This window comes from Miscanthus floridulus, chromosome 10 (genome assembly GCF_019320115.1).
Source record: "Miscanthus floridulus cultivar M001 chromosome 10, ASM1932011v1, whole genome shotgun sequence".
Classification (NCBI taxonomy): Eukaryota; Viridiplantae; Streptophyta; class Magnoliopsida; order Poales; family Poaceae; genus Miscanthus; species Miscanthus floridulus.
In genome coordinates this window covers 123,506,957-123,524,967 of record NC_089589.1, presented here as the reverse complement: position 1 = coordinate 123,524,967, position 18,011 = coordinate 123,506,957, and the positions used below count along the sequence as shown (strand labels likewise).

The 18,011-nt window shown below is 43.3% G+C and overlaps 1 pseudogene; it reads left to right on the top strand.

Moving 5' to 3' along the window:
* Window positions 1-2,956: 2,956 nt before the first annotated feature.
* On the top strand, window positions 2,957-11,142 carry LOC136487107 (putative disease resistance protein RGA1; annotated as a pseudogene).
* Window positions 11,143-18,011: the final 6,869 nt, after the last annotated feature.

Sequence of the window (18,011 nt, the reverse complement as noted above, 5' to 3'; positions counted from 1 at the left end):
CACAGGCAGTCAGGGACCAGCTTCCCTCTTCCAATTTCCATGTGGGTCCTGGGCCTCCTGGGCAAACCGATGCCAGTGCTATTGCATTTCCTTTATTTATTCCAGCAAGAATCGAACACCCACTAGGACTCTAGCAGAGAGAGGTGCTCTAAGAGATCGACTTATATGTTTGTCAGCTTCCTTCGTGGTTCCTCTGCGCACACCATTCTTCGCGCAGCAACCGTGAGCTCTTCAGCTAGCTAGCCATGGCGGAAGCAGTAGCTGGCTTGCTCACGTGAGCTACAAATGGCACGCAGGACAAAATTACAGCAGTATTTTTTTTAGTTGAAGAAAGTAGGAAAAAATAAGAAAGTAATTCAGAGTTCAACTCTCTCGCATGCATTAGTTAGCATGCGTAAATTAAACAATTGGAATATTCTGTTGTAGACAGCTGAATAGTGTAGGAGAAATATTTCAGAGAAGACATTGGTGTAGGAGAACTATTTCAGAGAATACATTTGTGTTTGTCAAAATATTGTGTTGATGGTGACATGTCGAAGCAATGAAAGTCACCAAGACATGGCGGCAATCAACTAACACACCATGTGTCACGGTCGCCAAGCTTGGACTCCAACTTCACAACGTGGACCAGGCCAAAACCATAAAAAATGCCAGCCATGCGTCGAAACATGAAGTGGATGCAGGGAACGAGACTTATGCCTAGTCACCACCTCAGAAGCTCGGCATATAGGTCATGGTCGCCAAGCTCGTCATGAAAGTCGTCTTTTTTGAAAGGACGGCAGAAGCTTCGCTGTAATTTATTAGAAGAATAAAGATGGAAAAACAACAAACACGAATTGGTCAAGCAACCACCCACTTACAACTCACAACTTTCATCCGTTTGAGCCTCCAAGAGTAGGAGCACAAACCTTAAAAAACTGTACAAAAGAAAACAAAACGCACAACACGAAAAACCACTATGAGAAGTGGTTTGAAGACCTAGCTAAAACCATAGCATCATCAGCACAGAGAGTCGAGAGAGCACCTCAGCTTTATTGCTTTAGGCAAGACTAGCTGTAGGATTCCAAAATTCGTCGCCAACTTAGGCTCTGTTCGTTTGAACTTATCAACCTGGCTTATCAGTTCATGGTACACTATTTTTCTCTCACAATAAATCAGCGAACAATACTTTCTAGTCTAGCTTATCAGTTTTTGCAGTGGATCAATTGCTAAGATGAAGAGCATAAAGCGACAGCATGTTCACCAGCTGGTTTTTGCAGCCGCTGATGCTGCTGCTTGAGCAGCCGCGACTCACGAATCACTGTGCTAACAGCCAGCAACAGTTTTTTTTTTTTTTTTTTTTTTTTTGAAATACAAGCAGCCGAACAGTGACAAAGGATCCCAGATCGAGTTGGGCTTTCGTGCCCCCCACAGCAACACTGGAAGCATGCGGATGAAGATGACAGGACGTGATGGGCACCAAATTAAATAAGAGAGGAGAGGAGAGAAAGGGAGTTGACTGGTAACAGCAAGTCTTTGTAGGAACACAACTTCGCAACATGCATGGGAACAAGACCTGTAGGCCACATCGTCGTCGTAGCGTCCCATCAAAAGCTGTTAGCTGCGTCTGTGCGCTTCTTCACCTCTGTTCGCACTAAGTAGCAGGTGTGAATGTGAACGACGACTGAACATCGTGACAATGTCCTAGACAACAACCCCAGCTAGCTAACTGCTGTGGTTTAGGGCGTCCACTATTATGACGTGAACAGAAAAAAGTAGGATAGAGAATAGTTATTGACGATAAATAAATAGCTAATCTATTTTATGTAGTCTAAGAATAGAGCGTATGGGTCCAATAACATGTAGAAATATAAAAATATATAAAATAATCTTTATTTTTATCGCTTACGTCTACGAAAGCTGGCTACCTAGCTGACACCATTGCAGACGATCACTACGGCAGTATGCATGCATGTGGTGCTGGAGCATAGGGCCGGGCTCTATCAATCGCAGCAGCTGGAAAGCAGGAAAGGTTGCTGCACTTACTCCCTAAATATCTATCGCTTTTTGAGAAATAACTTTGATTAAATATATATTAAAAAATATTTATATTTATAGTACATAATTAGTATCATTGAAAAGATTTTTGAATTTAGTTTTTTAATAAATTTATTTGAAGATATAAATGTTGCACGTATTTTCTATAAATCGAACAACGACAGATATAAAGGGACGGAAGGAGTACTAGTACCGCTTCTAAAAAAAAACTTACTAGCTAGTACTGGGGTGTACCGTGTACATCAATATAATATGGCGTTCAGTCTACCGGTACTCGTACTCGCAGATACAGTAACTTTGTCTAGATGGAATGGGACATGGCCACATGGTAGGGAAAGGTGGGCGAAGCTCAAGGCCAATCACCACCACCTAGCAGCAGGCAATCATACGAAAAGCAAAACTATTTTCTCCTCCACAGAATTATCATGTCAAAGAGGTCTCCACTCTCGGTCCATCGCTTTCGATGGCTGCTTGCATATATAAATAGTCTCGTTTCTTCATTTTCTTAAGTGTTACTTCGTCCATTCTAAATTATAAGACATTTTAATTTTCTTAGATATATTATTTTTTTCTATTTTTGTGTATCTAGATATATTATATATCTAAATACATAGTAAAAATTATATATCTAGAAAAATTAAAATATTTTATAATTTAGAATGGAACGAGTAGGTAGCAAAGTGTGAATCAACCAACACTCAGTCACATGATGTGCACCAGTGGAGAAGAACTATGAAGCCAGAAAGTGATGGGAGCGCGGAATGGGTAGTTGGCTTCTTCATTTCCCACTTCCATTTCCAATGTCAGTACTGACTGATGGCAATGTTAAGTCGAACCAGGATGAGGGTCCATGGTGAATAAAATCGTGTGCATGCATGGGACTGGAAGTCTTTTTAACAACCTTAGAAAACTGGCAAAGAGCTCCTGCAATTCGCTTAAGAAGGAAGAACTAATGTAACTAATTTGTAACAGAAACAAAATTTCAAAAACATATACAAGGCTACAAGGCACATAGTTAACTAAAAAGAAACTGAGAAAAACTAGACTTGGCAGCAACTACACGCACCATGTGTCGTCATTGCCGAGCTTTGCCACAATAGTAACAAGGAGCTCCAACCTCACATGGTGGACCACACAGCCAAAACCACAATGGTACCGGCCACCCCTACATATAGCTAGCACCAGAGCCCATAGATACAGAAGGATCGCAGTGCATCACCATTGCCAAGCATCCAGCTGAGCTCCTGACCCCAGCAACCAGAAGCTACGCACTTCGCAGGCCGCCTGCGCACATCATTCCACACAAGCCGTGAGCCTGAGAGCGATTCAGAGCTCTGTAGCCATGGCGGAAGCAGTAGCTGGTTTGCTCACGTCCGGTTTCGTTAAGATCGCGAAAGATACACTGGGCTCTGCCATCGGCAACCAGGCCAGCTTGCTGTGGAACTTCACCGATGATCTGCAGGAGATGAAGGACCATCTGGAGACCATCTCAGCTGCGCTCGAGGACGCCGAGAGGCGGTCGGTAAAGGAGAAACTGGTGCAGCTATTGCTGAAGCGGCTCAAGGACGTCGCCTTAGACATCTCCGACGTGCTCGAAGACTACCAAGACACCAGTGACCAAGCAACTGCAAAGGTGCGTAGTTTTACATTATTATACTCCCCCCGTCCAAAAACTATATCCATCTGATCGCTTCTCATGATTCAATAAATCTCAAATTTAACAAATATATACAAGAATATAGTAATGTTTATGATGCGTAATAATTGTTGTATATTAGATAAACTATGGAATATACTTTTATAATAAACCTATTTGGAGATATAAATATTGATAATATTTTTATAAACATAGTCAAACTTGGAAAAAATGGACTTAGCCCACCTAGAACGATTTTTTTTTTGAAATGAAGAGGGTGACATGAAGAATCACATGCCGGTTGTTTGTTATTTTCACCTTGTGCATGGATGAATATTTGGCATTTTTCGCCAACACGCATGTCCATATATATAAAGTGTGCCCAAATATAAGGCGTATCACCTTAATTATATGATTAAACTTTGTCACAATCTAATCACATTCTACGTGTCTACGTTAGGGATAAATTGATCTTTTATGTGTCGGTTAATGGTGATAACAAACAAATAGGTAATGAAATTTGAATTTAGCGTCAAACAGGGAACTCTAAAATTTTGAGTATCATAGAAGAAATAAGTGACTTTATTCATATATATAGAGTTTTCTCAAATTTGGTACCTGAGATATCAACTGGGTGGCAACTCTTGATAATTTAAGTTATAAAAAACTGCTCATAAGTACTAATTTATAATTCAATGCATCTTTCCTAATTTATCACCCAACTGAAAATTAAATGAAATTCTTGTAGAATCCTGGGGTGCTCTCGTGTATCCCAACTGCATACAAGAAGATTGCCATCGCTAATAGGATGAAGAGTTTGAGAAAAGAGCTGATGAAAATCAATATGGAGTTTGGTAGTTTTGAGTTCATCAGCACACAAGGCACTAGCACTACTAATGTTCAGCATTATGACAAATTTGAGACAACATCACATTTTTTGCCTGAAGTAGAAGGGAGGGAAGGAGAAAAACAGGAAATCATAAACCTGTTGTTACATGCAAGATCAAACCATGATGAGAGTGAGACAGTGATTGTTCCTATCTATGCCCTTGGAGGTATGGGCAAGACTACTTTGGCACAACTAGTATACAACGATGACCAATTCAAGAAGCAGTATGATTGTCGTATGTGGGTTTATGTCTCCCAAGATTTCAATTTATTGAAAATAGGAAACTCTATAATTTCTCAAGTATCAGCAGAAGGTGCTCAGCAAAATAGGGATCTCCAGAATAGAGGTCTGCAGGTGATAATGGACTGCCTTGATAACCTACTCTGTAACAAGAAAGTTCTGATCGTTCTAGATGACTTATGGGAGAAAGATGACACTGAGTTGAGCAAACTGAAGAATATGCTTCATGTGGGCAAGAAGGGCAGTATGATAGATGTCATAGTAACCACACGAGAGGAAGAAATTGCAAGGAAAGTTTCCACCAGTAAACTATATAAGCTACATCCTTTGAAGGATGATGTATGCTGGGAAATAATTAAGAGATCCAGTAATTGTGACCAAAAGGAATTTGAGTGGATAGGACTGGATATTGCAAAGAAATGTGTAGGTGTGCCATTGGCAGCTCAAGCACTTGGGTACATGTTACAATCCAAAGATATATCTGAATGGAAAAACATAAATGACAGTGATATCTGGAATGAAACATCAGATGATAGAGTGCTTCCATCCTTGAGGTTGAGTTATCAAAGGATGCCACAGCAGCTGAGGATATGCTTTTCCTATTGTGCCATATTCTCAAAAGGACACAATATTGTTGAAAATGACTTGATTCACCAGTGGAGTGTGTTGGGTTTCATTGAGACATCAAAGGGGAAGGAATACATCAAACACCTTTTAGGAATGTCCTTCCTTCAAGTTTCAAAGATGCCCTTGGTATGTTACATTATAACTCCTAGAACACTACTTTTAATTTTCTTACTTGTTTTTGCCTATAGTATGTCACGCAGCGCATATAGTCATTTATACTATCAATTATGTACCAGTTGTGGCAAACCATTGGGTAAAATAATAATCTCCCCATTGGTGAGGTTCTTTTTTTTAATCCTAGGTTTCTTACAGCCATTGGAGAGGTACCAAAATTATAACTAGATATGTACCGATATTTTGTATCAAATTCATGTTCCTTTCCAAGGACAAGTAAAAAGTATGCTGGCTTTCAACTTTTGACCTGATTAGTTGTTGTATTTTTTATCCACATGCTAGTTCAAACTGTAGTTCTTATCTTGTATGCAAAATTTTTCTTTTATATTTTGTTCAAAATGGATTCTAGGTCGTAGACTACACTCTGTTAATATAAAGGCATAAACAGTTTTTTAGTCTGCATGTCTCTGCACCATAGCAACTCCACTTGTTGAATTTCTACTATCAAAGAATTATATGTGTAGTAGTATTGTTTTATAAAAAATTGAGTGCTTACAGTTAAGCTACTGGTAATTGGTCCAAATGTATAAACTTATCTGAAGTAACAACTAAAATTGTTTATTCTTATATAGGTTTAATATGGAATACATTTTATTTCCATTGCATGGTTTTAATGAAATAATTTTCATATATTTTTAGCTAATTTATGCGTATATACTTGGTATGCATGGTGACACAAAGAATTTATGTTTAATTTGAGTTTGGCAGTGGCAGAATTGTATAATCTATAAACATGTATAATGTACTTTAGGTCTATTTAATGTCAATTATAGCTTATATTGGTAATGTAAAAATAGATTTAAAGGACTTCTTTATGTTTTATAACTGCATATATGGGTAGTTTGGATGCAAATTAGAGAGGATGATTTATACTATCTTTCATAATGACAGAGGTAGTTAGTTTAAAAGCAAACTTAGGGGTTACATTAAATTATCTTTCATAATGGCATATATTGGTAGTTTGGATGTATATTTAGGTAATAATTTATGTTTTCAATAATGGCACAAGTAGATATCTTTTTAAGACAATAGCAATCCAACAGCTATTATTCTCTAGGATAAACAGAGAAACCTGATTAATAGCAGTTGTTTCTAATTATTATGAGAATTTCTTTTCTAATGCATCTTGTGAGGATTAATGTGCAGACTTTGTTGAGGACCTCTCGTTAGTAATATTAAGATACACTATCTTCGATATGTATTTATTCAAAACCAAACCATAAGTTATATGGACTGTTGTTACATCCCTTTCTATGACACCATGAATCTATAGTTTGGCAATTATCTTTGATCTTATTAATTTTTGTATTTTTTGTGTACATGTTAAGTTAGAGCTCTGGCGCTTATTATAATTGTTACTATATTTTTTTGCAACTTATTAAAAAATAGATTATTTTTCATAGATTACACTCTTAATTACTATAATAGCATAAAACAGTCTGTTGAACCTGCACCATAGTACTCAATATGTTGAATTTGTTGTACGAATGATTTATATATATTCTTGTATTGTTCTATAAAAACATACAATGTTTAAAATTAAATTACCAGTGTCGATATGACACAATGGTTTAACAAAAGCGTATACACTTTAATGTAAATTGCAGTGTCATCGGTATGTGGTTTGTAAATGGAACCTTTTTCCAAGATTGATAAATAATTAAAATAATTGTTTTATCCCAATAAATGCATGTTTAATTGGTCTGTGTGGTTTCAAAGAGCATTTATGCTTACTTTTAGCACAACATTGGTAGAAGTGTGTAATCTGGATAAATATACAGCGTACTATTATGATTGTTGAATTATTTTTGATAATAGCTTATATTAGTATTTAGACCTAGATTTGGGAGATATTTGGGCTTCACTTTTTAAAAGGAAAATATGGGTCATTTAGATACAAATTGAAGCGTTAGATTATGTTATCTTGGGGCTTAAGCATTCATGCCCTCGTTTTGAAGCGAAATGGTAATTTTGCCCCTGTTTTCTAAACTGAAGGAAGATTTTGCCCCCATTCCATGAAAGCCAGTTAATGGTGTTAACTTTTGCACGAATAGAAAAGTTTGCCAATGTGATTTTACCCCTATTTCAAGAATAAACTTTTGAGATATTTGGGAGGGATGTTGTCAACAGAATTAGACATAAATTTATGCATTCATTTTATTAATATAAATTTCATTGTTGGAAACTAACATGACGGTGACACAACGAGTAGCACCATGGGTTCTAGAATGACAATAAATGCGCTTATTGTTCTAATGACAAATCTGATACGCATTTATTTCTAGATGCCTAATTAAACTCAACAAGGTGAACGTGGGATTTGCCAAATCTCTAACTTCTTTATACATATTAAAAACACGTGTAACACTCCAGAACATTTTTTGTCAGTAAATTTGGTGTCCTTGCAGTATTAATGGACATCTCTAATGAATGATGCTATATTCCTAAGCGTGCATGCATGTGAAGGTGGATCTAAACTCTTTGTTAAAAGGTGGGTATTAGTTGACATCTCTAATGAATGTTGTATCATTATCATTTCAGACTTCTCAAAACCATGAGGTGCGATACACAATGCACGATCTGGTGCATGACCTGGCAAGATTGACAATGGCTGACCAGCTAAAAATTTACGATGTTGCACCACCGAGAAAGACAAGGGCCCACAAATATTTCCGTTATTCATTGCTCAAAAAGTATGACAGTACAACAAAGTTGGAAAATATGCCTTCAAAGATGAGGGCACTTCATTTCTCAGATAGTGTCCAACTGAATATCCGGAGTGGTGCATTTTCATTTGCAATGTGCCTGCGTATTTTGGATTTCAGTGAATGCTCGGGTGTATTGTTGCCAGCTTCAATTGGCAAACTGAAGCAGCTGAGGTGTCTTATTGCTCCAAGAATGCAAAATGAGACTCTCCCTAAGTGTATCACGGAGCTATCAAAACTGCAATATCTAAACTTAAATCAATCTCCTAAAATTTCTGCACTGCCAGATTCAGTTGGCAAGCTTGGGTATCTGAAATATCTATGTTTATCAGGCTGCTCTGGTATATCTGAACTGCCAGAATCATTTGGCGACTTAAAGTCTATGGTTCATCTTGACATGTCAGGATGTTCTGGAATAACAACAGATATCTATGTTTATCAGGCTGCTCTGGTATATCTAACTGCCAGAATCATTTGGCGACTTAAAGTCTATGGTTCATCTTGACATGTCAGGATGTTCTGGAATAACAACAGTGCCAGAGTGTATCACTGAGCTATCTAAACTGCAGTACCTAAATATAAATGGATCTTCTGAAATTACTGAACTACCAATATCAATTGGCAAGCTTGGGTGTCTGAAATATCTATGTTTGTCCGGTTGTTCTGGTATTTCAAAACTGCCAGAATCATTTGGTGACTTAAAGTGTATGGTGCATCTGGACATGTCACATTGTTCTGGGCTAACAGAACTGCCAGACTCTCTTGGTAATCTCACGCATTTGCAGCATCTTAATCTATCTGGATGTTACAATGTAAAAGCACTACCTCAATCATTGTGTGGCCTAACACAACTCCAATATTTGGAATTGTCACATTGTGCTCGTCATGAAGGGCTACCAGAGGGTATTGACGTTATTGCTACCCTTACCAATCTGGAGCACCTGGACCTATCTTATAATTTTGGTCTTGCATGTCTTCCAGAAAGTATTGGTAACCTCAAAAGATTGCATACAATGGATCTTTCTCGTTGTTTTAAGCTTAAGTCCCTACCAGAGAGTATAGGTAAACTTGGGCTGAAGTACTTTAGTGCTGGAATGGGTGCTCCGATGCACTGCTGGATCAGGCCAGTTCAGTGGTAAATTATTCACAAACATTACCACTCTTCAAGGTTCGTGCTGATGAGGTCAATGGTTGCAGCAATCTTCCTCTGCTCGAGGGCGCCCATGTCAGTGAGTTAAGAATACGTTGTCTTGAAAATGTAAGGTCTCTAGAAGAAGCAACTAAAGTTAAGTTGTCAGACAAACATAATCTCTCGAAGTTAACATTGTCTTGGTCTACAAGATACAAGCGTGCGGTTCAAATTTTGGAGGACAAAGATTTGTTGGAACAACTAGTGCCACCAACTGGTTTGAAGAGCATGTGCCTCCAAGGTTACAGCAGTACAAGCTTTCCAGGCTGGCTCATGTGCATTTATCGTCACCTCATAAACCTTGTTTCTATCAACTCAGGGAGATGCCTACGTGTAGCAGCCTGCCACCACTTGGGCAGTTACCACACCTAGAAAAGCTGGAGCTCCGGGAATTGCCTGGCATTAAAAGAATCGACAGGGAATTCTGTGGTGGCAAGGGAGCTTTCCGTCGATTGTCATCCTTCTACATCTCAAGTATGTATGGGTTGGAGGAGTGGAACACAACATACTGTGTTGAGGATGGTGTGGAGGAGTTCATGTTCCCTGTGCTGGACCGTCTGGAGATACACAGGTTGTCCAAGGTTGAGGTTGAAGCCATGCCCACCAACATTTCGTGATTGCATTATATATAGAGCGACCAAGTTATTTCATCATTGGAGGAGGTAGACATAACCAGACATCACTGCTCTTCCTCTAGTGGGGCCATCAAATTGAATTTGACAATCTCCAGCCAGAGCATGAGGCTATTCCACCACTTCCCTGCCCTCCGAGAGTTGACAATCTCTGGAGATCACCTGACAAACGTGCCGGAAAGCATGCGGCACCTCACTTCCCTTGAGTCGTTGAAGTTGAAATGGTGCCATAGCATATCAGCACTGCCTGAGTTGCTGGGCCACCACTCCTCCCTAAAAAGCCTTGTCCTCATAGGATGTGACGAGGATCAAGTCGTTGCCTGCATGCATACAGCAACTCACCAAGCTTCAGACGCTGGAGATAAGTTATTGCACGGAACTGAAGAAGTGGTGTGAATCAGAAGAGAACAAGACGAAGCTGGCTCACATCAGCAATGTTCGAGTAAGTTCACTGCATGCAGATCAACTGCACTTTATCTAATTTGTAATTTCAGCCTTCAAGTTTTTCTCTATACGGTGACATATATAGTTGCTGTTTGTTTGCAGCACCCAAGTTAATCTTTTATTGTAGTGTATATATACACTCTGCTCTTTAGTTTGTTTGCATTATCTTCATGCAGTACATTATTTTACTTGCCGAATACAAAAGTAGGAGAAAGTTATACCAGGAGGGAAAAAATTAAGAAAGTAATTCAGAAGCTCCACTCGTCGTCCATGGATTAATTAGTTAGGATGCCTAAATTGAACAACTGCACTATATCAGTTTCTTTGGTCGAAGACATTGAGACAGATTAGTGTAAGACAACTATTTCAAAGGAGACATTTGTTTTTGTCGAAAGAAAACAGAATATTGATGATGATGTGTCAAAGTAATAAAAGTAAGACCTTACGTAATAAGTGCTTAAACATGGGAACGGTTATTTTGTTTTATATATGCATTGTGCACAAGGTTTTTTTTTTGTTGAATTACCACCCATAGCTAATTAACTAGTACACATTATATATATTTGCATGTGCAGATTCTTTCGGACTGATTGATTGGTACTTGGTAGCATGACAAAGAAAAAAGAAGGGTGTCATAAGAGACTGAACAATGAGGTGCATAAAAGACTGAACAACGTTGCGGCGCCACCGCCCATCGGTGATGAGCTCACGGAAACCAGTTGTTGGATCCACCGGTGCCTGCTATATGGATGTTCTCAGGATCAATTCTGTGATCCTCCGTCCTTTGTTTGATAGTAGTAATGCTGTGAGACGCACTTTATTAAGTGTCTATTAATACTACTACTACATGGAGTAAATATTAAGGAGACTGCGTGCTGCTTAATATTTTTGGAGCCACCGTCGCTCGGGGAATCAGGGTCTCGCTACGCACGCTCGCATGGATCGGATGACAGAGACTTTATTTTTGTTTCTTTGGCAACTTTTTTTGGAGACCCTCAGCCAGCGATTTAAGTGTTACTATACTCTGTAACGACACGACCTGTAGGCTGTAGTAGCTCACTGCCATGTGGGCCAGGGTGAGGCGGTCATAAGCCGTGGAGCGAGGGCCAGAGACGGCATGGATGTACTTCTTCTGAACTCTAATACGAATAGAAGCTGGGCCGCAATACCACACACAACCCTGCTGGGAGGGAAGGCAAACTCTAATACGAATAGATATTTGGGCTTGGGCCCCCGTATTGAATCTGCATATCCCCCTTGGCCCACTGCATGCGTACCAATGGAAACTTGGTGCAGGACCACCGGCCTGCTACCAGTGCCAGACACGTTGGCCTGATGAACAAATCGTACGGTAACGGTGTGTTGGGCACACACTGCATGCATATCTTGATCATTATACGACATACATACGGTAGGCATATGTACACACGCCATCTCACCGGCCTCTGAGACTCCGATCCATGCATCCAGTATAATCCTGCCTACCGGCAGCAACAGGAGCCGAAGGAGAAACGAGATGGAATGAGGTTGTTTGGCTGGTATTAAATCTCTACTCTACCGTTTAGGCCGGAAAACACTGTTTATATTGGGACGTTGTGAGAAAAACACTGGTTCAAAAGAAGCCAGCCGGCCGGCCGAACACGCCGAATATTCAGAAAACAAAGGTCTGTTCTTCTCCTTCCTCTACAACCCTATACTTCCTCTGCTGTTCTCTAATTCTCTACTGCTCTCCTCATTCCAGCTATTGGTTGCTAATAATTGGTACCAGAGCCATCGATTCTCGGTTGCTAGTACCATGAATCCCTCTACTGAGATCTCGCCTTGTACCCAACTCCTTCTCGACAAAATCCACAATCTCTTCGACGAGTTCAGCAGGAAGCTCGACGAGTTCCACAATCTCTTCGACGGGGGCAACTACTTCTCCACCTGCTCCTCCTCCGCCTCGGTCACACCCGCACCTTCCGCCGCCACCTCGGTCGTCCAGAGCACCACAGAGTTCGCGCAGGCCATTCAGAAGGCGCAGGCCATTCAGGGTCGCGCAGCACGCCGAGCAGGAGAGGCGCACCACTGGGCCATTCCTCAAGCAGAGCGCAACAGCGGACGCCGCGGACCCCGCACGGCTTGACTCGTCATCCCTCGCGCCGCTGCAGCCGCAGGCTGACGAGGCGGGAGCGTCCAAGTCAGAGGCCGCAGCTCCTCCATCCGTCGTCGACGAGCCGTACCGCGACGCGGCTGCGGGGGTGGAATCCTCGAGCACGGGCGTCGACATCGGCCTTCAGCAAGTCGCCACGGTGCTCGCGCCGCTGGAGTACCACGAGATGGCCCCATCGGCCACGCGCCTCGGCGTCATGGCGTCCGACGCGACATGGCTTGGAGCACTCACCATCTTCGCCAACCCCTCTACGTACATCCTCGCCGTCAAGCCATCACAGCTCTCCGTGTCTGGTGTCGTCGGGCACGCCGTCACCATCAGCTACATCCCTAAGTCGTACCACTCCGTCCTCGACTTCGCCTAAACCGAGCTGGCCACCGCGGCCAACGAGAAGCTTCCGTCGGCCTCCGCCGGTTTCTGCATCGACGTCGCCCCCAGCAATACTGCTGACTTCGTGCCCACCAAGTGTTCGATGTATTGCCGCAGTGTTTTCACTTCCATGCTGACCATAGCACTGAGCAGTTCTACTCCAACCTGGGTGTCTGCTTAGGTCGTCCACAACTTTGACAAGCGACCGTGGCCACCACTATCTCAAGCTCAAGTGCTCCGTGAACAAGGTATGCACAGACTAGTGGTTGGTAATGTGTTTGACACTGAGCTGTATGTCATATGGTCCAAGCCCCCATGGCCACCACCTCAAAGCTAAGGATTGTGGTTTCAGTTATCTGTGATTTTTGTGCTTAGTTGTTCAGTTGGCAAGTGTAGGGTCACATTCTTGCATTGTGTGAGCTGTGATGCTGGGCTGCGTCCTCAACTATGGCCATCATTCAATCTACTGGATGAGGGTTCTGCAAGCTGGTGTTCCACTTATTTATGGACACCCCCATGGTTCCCTTCACTCTGGCAACTAATCAGGTGTGTTCCAGCTACTGCACTTCAGGAGCTTCTGACATGTCTAATGGCGCTATCAGTGAGTATAGATGGCTGTGCACTAATTCAAGAGCTAGTACAGCGGAAGTGTGGTGGCAATTATTGGTGTTCCTTGCTTGAAGAGATAGGACAGAAATTTCGAGTTGCAGGAGGACCCATGGATCACTGGCATGCTAAACAAGATTTGTTGGAGCAATTTTTGTCTTATGGTGCCAGCTGTACGGAAGTGTTGAATCTGAAGTGGAGCATTCAGTCACAGCTAAATGGAAGTGCCGGAGTTCATCCCTTATTGACTATTTCCACTGCACGATGCATGGTTAATGGTTTGCTGCTACCTGAGCGTAGAGTAGTTGCAGTGACAGATTGGTATGAAGGCTTTCTTGGACTGCATCCTGACCACCGTACCTGTGTTGGACAAGCATTTGGCAGCTTCTTGTTTATGCCGGGTTGGACTGTCCATGAATAGCTACATTGAGTTGCAGCCTTGGCCACCTCGTAGGCAGGATGGTTTCCAATATCGGCTGAAATCTCCTCATATTTCTGATATATCCTCTTTATCCGTAGGTGCTGATAAGAAAATATCTATCTTTTTTGTACAAATTTTGTTTAAATTTATTTAAATTTACTTAAATTCAAATTAAATTTTATTTGAATTTGGTTCGATATTTCCAATATATCCTGTTTATCCTCTTTATCTGTGATCCCGATAAATTTTAATTTCCGAAAATGAAAACCTTGGGCAGGACTGCAATAATTTGCTTGGCGACACCATTAAGCTCTGCTGCAGTTTATGGTCCATATTTTGTTTGGGTTGGTTTTCCCTGCAGTTTGTGCCACCATGGTCACTGCATGTGCTGCTTGAGATCAAATGTGACGGAGTCCAACTCTGGCCATTTTTCTGTAGCTATGCAGTTCTGGTGCTCATGAGCACATCAGCGTTAGTTGTTCCACCTCGGATGTCCTTTAGGTGCATACAAATTGCGGATGGCTCTCTTGTGTGGAGTTTTACAATGGGGACAAATACTACTGTAACTTGTTGGCCCACAGGATCATCGGCTCAGGTGAGTCGACCACTCACCAATCTTGCCGATCACGATAAACGTTGTCCGACCACACACTATGGCTATAGGTACAAGAAGGGAGAGAGAATAGAGCATAAACACACAGCAGAAATATCAGCGTTGGCTGGAACTCTGTATAGGAGATAACAAATCTAAACTCTCTCTTTACTGAGTTGCAGTGGCAAACTATTTATATAACTCTATCCATCTAGTCCTACTACAGCTGTCATACTGTAACAGTGACTAGATAACACAGCAGGGCTGACTCTAGCGCCTGCTCCTGCTGTGGCTATAGTGGGGCAGGTGAGGCGTTCGGCGTCTGCCCCTGCAACGGCTACAGTACCACAGCAGAGTACCTTTTTGGCGTCGCCTTCCTCTGTCGTGTGTTCATACAAGGGAGCAGTAGATTATCTAACGATTCTTTCCCTAATCCTACTGCTAACCCTTGAACCCCGTCCATGCCGATCATCTCCTTCAGCTCCGTGAGTCGAAGACGGCCGAGCGGCTTGGTGAGGACGCCCGCGAGTTGCCGACCAGTTTCGACGAACTCGATGATGATCTACCCTCCATCGACACAGTCCCTGAGGAAGTGGAACTTAACATCGATGTGTTTGCTCTAGTCATGGAGAACTGGATTCTTCGCGAGGGCGATGGCGAGCTGGTTGTCCACCATCAGTGCTGGTGGGTGAGCTTTCGCACCGGTCAGCTCGCCCAGCTGCCGGCGCAGCCACACAACTTGGCATGCCGCTGTGGCCGCTGTACGTACTCTGTCTCGCACGTAGACAGCGCCACCACCTTCTGTTTCAGCGACAACCATGAAATTAGAGACGACCCGAGGAAGACGAGCACGCCAGAGGTGCTCCGCCGTCCGTTGATGTCCCCCGCCATGTCTGCATCGCTGAACACAGTGAGTTGCAGCCTACTTCCACCGGTCTTGGGGAAGATGATCCCTTGATCTACCGTCCCCTTAACGTAGCACAGTAGCCGCTTCACCGCAGCCCAGTGATCCTCTCTGGGATCCTCCATGAAGCGACTGACGTAGCCCACGACGAACGCAATGTCCGGCCTCATGTGGACTAGGTAGCGCAGACCGCCGACGATGCTCCGGTAGAGTTTTGCATCCACCTTCGCCGCGGTACTGGCCTTTGTCAGCTTCAGCCGGTCCTCCATCGGAGTCACGCATGGCTTGCACTCAGCCATGCCGCTCCGCTCCAACAGCTTCGAGGCGTACGTGCTTTGACCGAGCATGAGCGCCTCCTTCTCCTGTCTCACCTCGATGCCGAGGTAGTAGGAGAGTGCGCCGAGATCGCTCATTCAAAAATGAGCCGCCATCTCGTGCTTGAAGCTGTCGATGTCCTCTGCATGCGAGCCGGTGATGATCAAGTCATCCACATACACACCGACGACGAGCTCCTCCTTCCCCATCGCCGCGTGTAGAGCGCGTGCTCAATTGTGCACCTCGTGAACCCAAGCTCGCCCAGTGTGGCATCAAGCTTGGCATTCCACGCTCGTGGGGCTTGCCATAGCCCGTAGAGCATCTTTCGCAGTCGAAGCACCCTGTGCTCCGCTCCCTTGACGGCGAAACTCGGAGGTTGTCTGACGAAGACCGTCTCCGCCAGCTCGCCGTTGAGGAAGGCCGATTTTATGTCCAGGTGATGGACACGTCAGTCCTTTGCTGCTGCCAAGGCTAGTAGCAAATGGACAGACTCCATGCGCGCAACTAGCGCAAAGACTTCCTCGAAGTCGATGCCCTCGCGCTGGACAAAGCCTCGGGCGATGAGGCACGCCTTGTGCTTGACAATGGCCCCTTGCTCGTCCCGCTTTACCTTGTACACCCACTTCAGCCTGATCGGACGGCATTTTGGAGGTGGATCGATGAGCTACCAAGTCTTGTTTTCCTCGATCGCCTTCATCTCCTCCAGCATCGCCCGTCGCCAGTCTATATCTCGCTCGGCAAGCGTGAACGTGGGTGGTTCCTCTACACTGACGAGCAGTAGCTCTAGGTCATTGAGCAGCCTACCCGCCTGGCCTGAGGGCCCAGTGGTGCCGACGATGTCATCCAGCCTGTGGAACCGCACCTCCTCACCTTCGTGGAAGGCATCCACGAATTTAGTGATGTCACATGGAGGTGAGGCGAACTCGATCGGTATCGATGGAGTTCCCTATTTCGCCGGAGTGCTTGGCACAGCACATGGAGTGCTCCACACCCTAGCTGCAGTGCTCGGCACTACTCCTGGACTGGTTTGCACCCCACCTGAAGTGCTCGGCACCCGTCTTGCAGTGGTCGGCACCATTGCAAGACCCCTCGGCTCCGCTACGGGAGTGCTCGGCACCCATCCTGGAGTGGTCGCCACCACTACAGGACCTCCTATAGCACCCGGTTTTAAGAACAAAACCAGATACACACCATATATGAGCCCAGGAAGTCAATTCTCACATATAGCTACAAATAAGGGTAATATCAATAGACAATGCTCAATATATAACGTACCTAGTATAAAGAATATAACCTTAGATAGCAAACAGCGGAAAGACAACTCTGATCTTCGGGTGAAGACTCCAATCCATAGGGACAATTGACTGGTTTATCGGAAGCCTAATTCCTCCAAACTCTAGGAATCTGGTACCCATCCGAGATTTTTTCTAAACATGTGAAAAATAAAGCAAGCGTAAGTACATGTCGTACTCAACAAATATATCATGGGGTTCATGAGGCTTAAAAGACTGACACTGGTTTAACTGTGATTAGCTTTTAATGAGTCATGATTTTAGCGATTGGGTGGCAACAAGTTTATTCACAAGCCCATATAAACATATGATCAGGTAAACATGAATAATGAATAGCATAAACAATAATCATTAGTGAGCATTTTATCATCAGTATCATCAGTGTTCATCATCTATTCTGTAAGGGTTCCAAGGCCGCTCGTGACCGTGAGCACGGCTGATATACTAGTTTTACACTCAGTAGAGGTTGTACACTTTCACTATAAGTTGTGATTTACCCTTTCGTCCGAGGTAGCTAATCTCTTGACCCACTTCCAAGGAAGGTCGATAGGGTTCACTATGAAGCCTTTCAAAGGTTCGTCTAACAAGTTAGGGCCATTAGATTCACTCGGCAAATGGATGTAGAGCCCCCTTCCCGATGGCACAATGACGCGCAACCTATACGCAAGGGGACAGAGGCCGCACTATACCCGATTCGGCAAGCCATTCTTACGTCAATAAAGGTAACCACTAACAAGCTAGAAAAAGGTCCTCATACTGAGCTAAAGCCAGAGCCATATAGCCCTCA